Here is a 9,646-nt window from a genome sequence, read left to right as displayed (position 1 = left end):
ACTCAGGCAGAGATCTCTTCTGACACAGGGCTCAGCCACCAAGGTCAATCCCAATCCCACTGTTTCTTTGTGCTTCCCAGAGATCTGGCTTTGTTTTCTATTCTCCCCGAAGACCGTGCTGGCATTGGGTGAGGACGTGGTGGTGGCAGTGAAGCCTTGGCCTTTCCTGCCGCTGTCAGGGCCGTTGGGTTTGGGGCCTCCCAAGGTGGGCAGCCAGGTAGCCGTGACCTCCCGTCCGGCAGCGCCCTGGCCCAGAGCAGCAAGAGAAGGTCAAAGTTGCGTTGCAAACAGGCACAATTTCAAATAAATGGGGTCTCAGTGTTAATACCTATGATTTATGTGCATTTTCAAAGCCCCACATAATCATCTTTTCAGCCCTTAAAACATCACTTTGAAGTATGTTGTGTTCATTATCTCCCTTCTGTGGAGTAGGGATGCTGACAGGTTTCAAATGAGATTTTAAATATCTTATTGCAGCATGCACTGCAAAATCCTTTGTCACATTTGAGGGTGCAGCCATTCAAATCAGACAGATGTGATTATTTGTTTATTTACATGTGATGAGTCTCTTTGCTCTAACACCTGTACCCCAAAAGCAGATTATAAAAACAGTCCAGTAAAAGGTAGTGATTTTGGCAATGCAGAAGTGCTCCTTGCAGAGCAAGCCAGGTTCAGTGGCCCTGACTGTTGTGCTGATGCCAGGGGCTGAGGGATGGACATGTGGATGTGAGGCAGGTACAATGCTCATGACACCCTTATGCCTCTCTGCAAGTCACAGTCAGAAGCACCCGCTGCTTCTTTGACGAGATGAGGAGATGGCCAACAGTGCTGTACAATGCCTGAGCTTTTCTGGAATAGTGTCTGCTGAAATCACACACATGGTTTTTCTTCCTACTTGTTTCAAATACCCATGAGCATCCATGCCCCAAAGCATGGCCACATAAGGGGGGCAAGTACCTTCTTGGGAGATAAGAGGGGGGTCAAGGAGCTGTCTGCTGTGGCAAAGATGGTTTACAGAAGAGAAACTAGAGGGAAAGTAGCTTCCTCTATCCTGAGGAGATGGCACTTCCTTCTCCATCTCCTTCTGGAACTCTGATGCTTTCCATTGCCCTGATCCAGGCCATAGAGAGGGCAGGGAAACATTGCTAGATCGTTTCAGAGGGATGCCAGTAGCCAGTAACTATGACCAGCTGGAAAAGACATTTCACTTTGAAAACCATATGGAGAGCGTTAGGAAGGGAGAGCACGTGCACTGCCATAGCCATGCCAGTTGGAACAAAAATATAAATATCAGCATTTTCCAGGTGACTCCTGGTTTTTGCAGGTTCTACACCTCCACAGAAATTAAAGAGTCAGGTGAGAGGGGAGTGTCAACATGAGGGCTGAGTGGATAAACCAATTTTCTGCCATTTGCCTGGACTGGAGGATGTGTGAAGGGGAAGGTTTTCGAAGTACCTGGATCCCAGGTGTTACCTTTACAAAAGGCCTTGCCTCTGCAATGCCTGGTAATGAGTGTGGTCTAGAAGGCTAAGGGAGGGCACAGTACCTTGCTAGGTGTTTACTATTTCTCTGCTCCCCCTGGACACAATGACACTGGGAAAAGACTTGTGGGGAAGGCAAAGCGAGAAGCTGCGGAAGGTGGAGGAGCAGAAGGGTTTCTGAAATGTGTCAGAGAAACACATTTTGCCCACAGCTGCAGTGTCGCTCTGAAACACTGAGCCACTGTTCTCCTCTACAGCGGGTTAGAAATCTGACAAATTCCGCTCATGGACTGGCCACCTTCAAGATTTATATTTTGTTCTCTTTTTTGTTTTTCTGATGAAGTGCCCTCATTGGTCTGCTTTTGGTGAAGTGCCAAGCAATTCGCATTAATTCGCCTGACCAGCTGTAAGAACCCGATTGCCCTCCTGCAGCCCTCATTACGCACCGTCCCTGCTGATCCAAACACAGAAAGGTCAGGAGGGTGAGCTCCAGTAAATTATAAGTGATACACCCTTAGCTGCTGTGCTGTGTCAGCTTGTTCTCTTGCATCTCTACACTGTATCTGCAGTTTGGTCTCCCAAGGAAAGACTGGTTCCCTTCTTCCAGAAAATAAAAGCATCAAGAAATCCCAGGGGAAATAAAATAGGTCAGGGGGGTTGATCCCTTCATGGACAACCCCTCATAGACCTTTATACCACAGACCTTTAAAAAGAAAATATTCCTTACTATTCAGTACTGGTTCATTCACAACCTGTTTTTCACACATCCAGAATGTCCTTGACACTTGCACTTGCTTGAGAAAGGTGCTGGAAGAGCTGTTCCTGCAAAAGCCTGGTCTATGCAGGGCTTCCAGTGGTGTTTGCACCCTCACAGCATTTCCACTGAGCCTTTGACACCATTACATATCCTGTTGCAGCAGAGCAGCAGGGTGTTGTTCCAGGGACTCAAGCTGAGTGACTGTTGGCCAACAGATCAGTTCTAGGCTGGAGTCCAGAAGCCAACATGTTGGTATCTTGCAAATTGTTCCCCCACCTTACTTCCCTGCTCCTGAGGATACTTAGCTTTCCAGGCAGCTGCCTGTGTTTATCTTGTCTATAGGAGCACAGCTGTGGCTGTCCTCTTTGCTTTGAGTTCCCCCTTTTTTTTTTTTCTTATTTTTTTTCTTTTTTTTTTTTTTTTTAAACCAATGGTAAATGGAGTTGGGGAAAGAGCAAGAAAAAATTGAGAAATAATTCAAGCCAATAACATGTTGTAAAGGGAAAGTGAGTTAGAAATGCACAGTTTCTCAATTAAATTAAAATGTTAGTTAAAAATCTATATAGAATAAAGATCCGGCTGCTCCCACAAATTCTTCTTTTTAAGTCAGTGGTTGAACATCCTATTGGTTTGGCAGTAAGAAATTAAACACATAAATAGTGATGAAGATCTGGGCTATGAAAAATCCACCTGCTTAATTAGCAGCTTTCCCTGGTGACATTGCCAGCTCCAAAAGATGAACTTAAAATTTAAAAAGGCATCCAAAAACCCCTGCATCAGTCCTTCTCCTATTCCCTGCTTTTCAGCAATAGGAAGATAGTGTGTTAAATGTGAGGGAGAATATACTGATGCACTGTCATCTTCCTGGTCTTTAGGCAGGCACTTGTGAAGTCTGTATTGCTGTCGACATCCAGGCCAGCAGTATCACACCACATTGCTGAGTGCTGTGCAGGAGCAGCACAGTGTCCTTCCACTGGTTTGATAGTGCCATGCACTTAATAGCAATGGCATGTTACATTTGTGAACAGTGCACTGAAATATGATGGAAATATTTGATGACTCTGCAAGCTGAGGGTGATGCGAGGCTGGATTAACTGTGGATCCCTTCACCTGAAGCTTTTCATCCATCTTCACTTTATTCTGACCCTCAAAGCCTGGTACAAAGCCCTCATCCTGTCACATGCTGGTAAAACCAACACCAGCTGATCTTGAAATAAGTTGATTTTCCTTGAAGCTTTCTGAAGCTCAGGCTGCATACACATTTAACATTCTGCATCCTTTTGGAAATGGTATGTTTCAGACACAGACACAATGGTAGGAATGAAGAGTTGTGAACTTTGTTTAGGGCTTGTCAGCTGAGGCTCAGCAAGCAGCTAGCCAATATGGCCAGACAGGAGGTTTAGTAAGCCCAGACTGGATACAGGGGTGGGAGAAATTGGGAGAAGAGCACTGGATAGCTGCTGCCCTTGCATCTTTTTTGGACACAGAAGTTGGTACACCACAGTTCCTGCCTTTTCACCAGGAGGTATCTGCCAACACTTTTGTTTATTGCCGGATCTGTGTACACATGAGCAGACTGTGTAGCCAGGAAAGCCAGGTGGGGGAGACATTATGAATTGGCTTATTATGAGCTGAAAGGTGACTTTGCAAAGACCTGAATGTCATAAGGCACCATAATCTCTTCAGGCAAACAAACAGGATTTTTTTGTCAATTTGTGATCCTTTATTATATTGAGAGGGCACAGAGCTGCAGACTGTCCCTGATTTTCAGATGAATTGCTCCACTAATGTAAAAGATATTCTCATAATAGTCGCAAATTAGTTGATTGCTTGAAGTGCCAGAATCCTTAATGCTCTGCTATTTTAACATATGGAAATTGATTCAACACTTATCATCTATTTAGAGATGTAAATTTATTGAAAAAGATGCCACTTCTTAAGCTTTAGGCAAGCTCTGATACTTAGCTTTCTGGGCACAAGGAGGATTTTACGAGGACTTACGATTTAAACTGCAGCGATTTACTTTCCTTCTGAAGGAGGGGAGAAGCAGAGGGAAATTGACTGTATTGTCTACGAGGGAAAAAAAAAAAAAGATACTGGTACAAGCACTGGTGTGAACTGACACAGATAGGGCAATATCTGGCACATCACACCCTGAGGGTCTTTTCCCAAGCACAGCAGTGGCTCAGACCTTGCCCTAACTTCTGCTGCTATTGCTCTGTAAGTCTACACTGATGTTGGAAGCATCCCTTATTACTGACACAGTCACTTGCTTTAGGGGAAGAGTAGTGAAAAACCGAGCACAGGCAGTGACAGCAGTGACATTGGCCAGGTCAACACCCCATGGAAAAGAAAGCTGCCCTCCTTTCCAAGGTTGGCCTAAGCTTCTAAAAGCAAACAACCTCACTCTCTTGGGATGCCTTCCTGCACGGGCAAGCCCTGTGCTGATGTCATGGGCATGAGGCTGCTGATAGGATTAGATGGGAAAATCTGGAGCCTGGTCCTAGCTGTGCTTTTGATTTGGCATAGTCACTTAGCACCTTATAAAATGGAGATTTGTGTGTATTATTAGGAATACTGTTCATTCCTCAGAGCTTGTGAAAATATGAGTTTCTCATGTGGAAAAAGTTTTTTTTTTAAATGGTTATCTTAGGTATTTGATCCTGTGTTATTATTGTTCAGTATGATTCATGTATTAGTGCAATACCAAGAATGTCTCCATAAGGCCTGATATTATGCTTCTGGGATTAAGCAGTATTTCTTAATGTGTTTCTTATCCCAGTATTTTTGCAGAGAAGCTGGAATATGGCCAGTTCACACAATATGCCTACACATTAGTAGTTAGCCCAGGTCAGGAGAGCACTTACAAAGTGAATACCCCAATCATCCCTACTTACCCTGCTGTGGTTTGCATCATGAAGAGGGCAAAAGAGGTGGCTTCCTCTCAGATGAAAGGCAGACAGTGTGCACATTTCAATCTCAGCACTCTCCTGCATTATGGATCTGCTCCCAGGCTGTACTACTTGCTAGCACAGGCACAGCTGCAGTATATTTATTGCACCTTAAAATCTCTCAATGGCATTTAGGAGGTGAGTTCACTGGCTGGATTAATTAATCACCAAGCCTGGTATTTTTTACTGGCTAATGGTTAATCAGGGGTTTTATTTTCTAGTTTACACCATCCTGTTTATGATGTTGAGTTCATCCTCAGTAGCATGGAAGAAAACTCTGGCTCTGTATCTGAGGTAAAGCGTCTTAGTGTCTTGCATAAACCTGAAAAATTAATTTGGAGTAAGACAGGGTTATAACAGAGCTGGCTTTGGAAGTCACTTCTTGGGGTCTGGCTCAGTCAGAATCTTTACTCCCAGCGGGAACTTGTGATGTCCCTTGTCTTAAGACTCACTAGCTCCACTTTGAAAAGAGCGGGAAACCACCACAGCCTACAGCTGCTGAGTGACTCCATCCCTGCCCTTCCCTTCTGCCATCGCCCTCCAGCAATCCCAGCCTCAAGTAACGCTCTCTCTTCCCTAATTACAATGACTGCATACCTAAATATAATACTTCTTACATTGTGAAGGAGAGTAACCAATAACTCTCAGGGCATTCAAAGCTTCTCCACCATATAGGTGACCTCCTATCTTGGTTGTACTGGGCTGCCATGAGGCTGTGATGTGACTCAGCTGACAGAACACTGTGGCTGCCATCACTGGTGATCTCTCACCTCTGTGTCCTCTACACCTCAGTCCCATCAATGGCCCTGCTGTCATCTGTGCAAACCACTCCCAAACATCTCCTCCCATTCAGCTTCCCAATGCACACGTGGCACAGCCTGTGGCCCCGGTGTAGTTGGCCATTTTGGTACGTCCCATACACTTACAAAATTTTTTGTCATCTTTTGTTATGTGTGATAAGCATGCAGGGCTCATATCACAGGATCTGTGTTCCTGGCAGAGTATCACAATCTTGATACTTATTTGAAGCACTGGAGTAAAACCCATGATGCTCACTGAAGTATTTAGTAGCTGATTTCCTGAGCAGGTGCTTGTTCAGTTTTGTTAGTGTTGTTAATGTCTGGCAGTAGGAAAGTGTTAAGGAGGTGTCAGAGCTATGGAGGAAAAAGCCATTTCCCAAGCTATGGAGGGGTGATGGCAGAATTTATGGGCTGACAGGGCTGGCAAAGGAGCAGACAATTATATCTTACTGGCAGCACACGGGGCATGTTTTCCTTCAGAGCTGACCCTCTGCAAGTGTGCCTCAAAGATTTTAATGCAACATCCTACAATAAAACTAGCTGGTCTGGGAAGAAACACAGGTCAAAATTTTCATGCAAAACCTTCAACATGATATTTAGTTCATTTTTACACTTTGCCCTTCACAAAGCCTTATTTTTACAAAAGATTATGAGAATTAAAATCTCAGTCAGAGGTACCAGAACCTACAGGTTCTATGGGATTTCAAGTCAGATTCATATAATTCCTTCTGAGATACCCCATCAGTTGTCTCATTTAGTTGTCAATGCCAATTAAAAAGCATTCAGCACACAGAAGAACAAAGCATTTCAGCCTCACTCCAGTCCATACTTCCACCAGCATCTGCCTAAAAAGTTAGGGAATGTGGGTACCCCCACTACACGGCACACAAAAACTCACTGACAGAGCTAAACAAAACAAGGCAAATCATCCCCTCAAAACTCTTGAACAAATCCCTTTAGCAAGGTATTTTCAACCAAATTTTTCTCCAACCTCCACTCCTCCCAGTCACAGGGCAATGGTAGCAATAAATTTTGTGTTCTGTTTACAACAATGCTGTGAGATCAAGTCAGGCTACCTCGGGCCATGGCTCCATGACAGCATCCTCAACATATGCAGCATCAGCTTGAGGTCTTTCACCCTCTGTCATCTTGCCTTTTCTTTCTCTTGTCCAAAGGAATACTGTTTAGTCCTAATAAAGGCAAAGACGAGGAGGGAGAGGAAGATGGGTCCATTCACAAGGTCTTTGTCATTTACAGTAAGTTTAGAGCAAGGGTGAACACAACCAGTGCATTTGTAATGTTTCAACACCTACCCCTTTTCCTGTAAATTCCTGCAGGATTTTTTGGCAGCAGAAAGCATTACTGTGCTAGAAGTAATGGAATTACAAAAGAAAGAAAGGAAGGGAGTGTAAGCAGTGGGAATAGGAAGCAATAGCTAAACAGAGACTTTTCCATTTATATACACACCCTTCTCACATAAACCAGAGGCAGCTGTTGCCTAACTGACTATTAGTTTTGTTAATCATCTTATCCTCTGAGAACGGGGTTTGGGTGTAGGATCAACAGCTTCCAGTTCACATGTCTGTCCCCAACATGGCAGCTTTTGTTTGTGAGGCAAGCATCAGCAATACTCTTTTCCTTTTGACAGCACACATATTTGTGTGGGTATAACAAACTGTAAATAACCAGACAGACCCAAGATGTCTTCATTCATCATCAGCAGGTGAATCCACAGTTATCATCAGAAGCCTTCATCCCATCAAGATGCCCATTCCTGGGCAGCTGTGCTTTCCACAGGATCTCTCTGACTCAGCAGCTAGCACACTGAATAATGAATCATAGGCAATTACTGAAAATAAGTGTTCTCCAACTCATGCATTTCCAGGCTATGTTTCTCTTATTTTTCAAATGGGGGGAAAAAAAAAAAAAAAGTAGATGTGCATAGATTGTTGAACTTTTTGGGGTTTTTTTGACAACTCAAGTAAATGGACTTTGAAGGAGAAAAAAAGACTGTAAAGGCTGGCACATCAAACTCTTCCTATGCATATCTATAAACAAGCCTATATCTAGTCTATAATACAGGAAACTGCAAATCAACTAAGGCAGAGCATCTTCAAAATAGATGTACTACCCACAGTCAAATGCAGAGCTATTCCGAGACATGCTGAAGAAAAACCTTTTCCCATCAGTCTGCCTTCTCCACAAAATCAGTTCAACCAAGCCTTGTGAGAGGAGGGGGATGCTTTGGTGGAACAAGAAAGGGCAATGCCATCCACTCTTACACAAGTGACTCTCATCAAGTGACTGGGACACCTTTTGCCTGGAGGTGGCTGTTCCTGTGGTTTAGCTGGAGTGACTTGAGCTGTGCCTGCTGGCAGGGCTGGTCAGCCCTCGGGGCTGGAACAAGGGCAGAGATGGGTGGAAGTTTTTCTGCAGGTGACTAAAATCTGAAACACCAGCTTAAGTAGGCATTGCTGCGATTGTGTTCTAAGATATCCCACCCAGATAACCAGATGTCTGAATTTGTCCCTTTGGAAACTAAGTGTAACAATATTTGAAATTGTGACCATCTACTTAAATCAAATCATTATTGTTTATTACTCCTACAGCAATTCTAGTTATAGGAAGTCATAAGCAGGCCAAATTTGCTGCTGAAGGAAAGCCAAACCACTGAAATGGATGAAGTCACTGAACAGAAGAAACCACCAGAAACCAAAGCTGCCTTGAACTGCTCACCCTGCCGTGGCCAGCAGGCAGCTCTCCATGAATGCAAAGAAATCCTTCGTTTCAGTTCATTCTCATAATTGTACTCCACATACACCGTTAATCCACATTTTAAGTAACTGGCATATAAAAGACATTCCTACTTTATGTGGAAAAATTACTGTGTGGTGGTAAGATATGCTAGTGCTAAAATCCTGCAGGATTAGAACCCACCACGAATAATCATGACTATTTCATTAACAGGCTTAATCAGAAGATTTTAGTCAACTTATTTCTCCAGGATGTTAAATATATTGCAAACTAATTAAGAAAATTCTAAATAATTGCTTGGATTCCATTTTCCATCCAAATGAAACTTTCTGCAAATTATGAGCCAATAAACAGGCATCTAATAGGAACAGATAGACGATGTTTAGTGGCTCTTAATACACGAAACATAAAATTTCAAGGGCCTCAATGAAAATGTCAGGCTGGCAATGGCTTGAAAACACGTATGTGTTCAGAAAAAATCAACACATTGTTGCTGGTGGTGGCAGCCACCTCTTCTGATACTATCAGTTGCCTACTGGATGGTTCACCTTCACAAAGTACATTCCTAGTACCTGAGAAATGTGGGAAGGGTGGAGATGCCAGAGAGCTCCTCAGGCAGGAGATGCCAGGAGCCACTTGGGACAACGGCAGGCAGGGAGGGGCTGGTCACACACTCACAGGGACCAGCTGTCTCACACCCTCGAGCAGGCTGTGGTTACTCACCTGGGTGTGGAAAAGGCCACATAAACAGCTCACCAACAACAGGGCACCCTTGATATGATGTATCTGAGGGGGATGCAAAGCACAGCCAAACGGAGTTTAAAAGTGGTGCAAGTTGTGTGAAACTATGTTAATTTGGTTACCAACAGAGAGGGGGAAAAATCTGTCAGGGAGGGATGAGCA

The sequence above is a fragment of the Chamaea fasciata genome, unplaced genomic scaffold (genome assembly GCF_029207755.1).
Source record: "Chamaea fasciata isolate MVZ Bird 193981 ecotype frontalis unplaced genomic scaffold, bChaFas1.0.hap1 SCAF_1, whole genome shotgun sequence".
Taxonomy (NCBI): domain Eukaryota; kingdom Metazoa; phylum Chordata; class Aves; order Passeriformes; family Sylviidae; genus Chamaea; species Chamaea fasciata.
The sequence above is the reverse complement of the archived record's forward strand: the minus strand, read 5'-3'. Positions refer to the sequence as shown.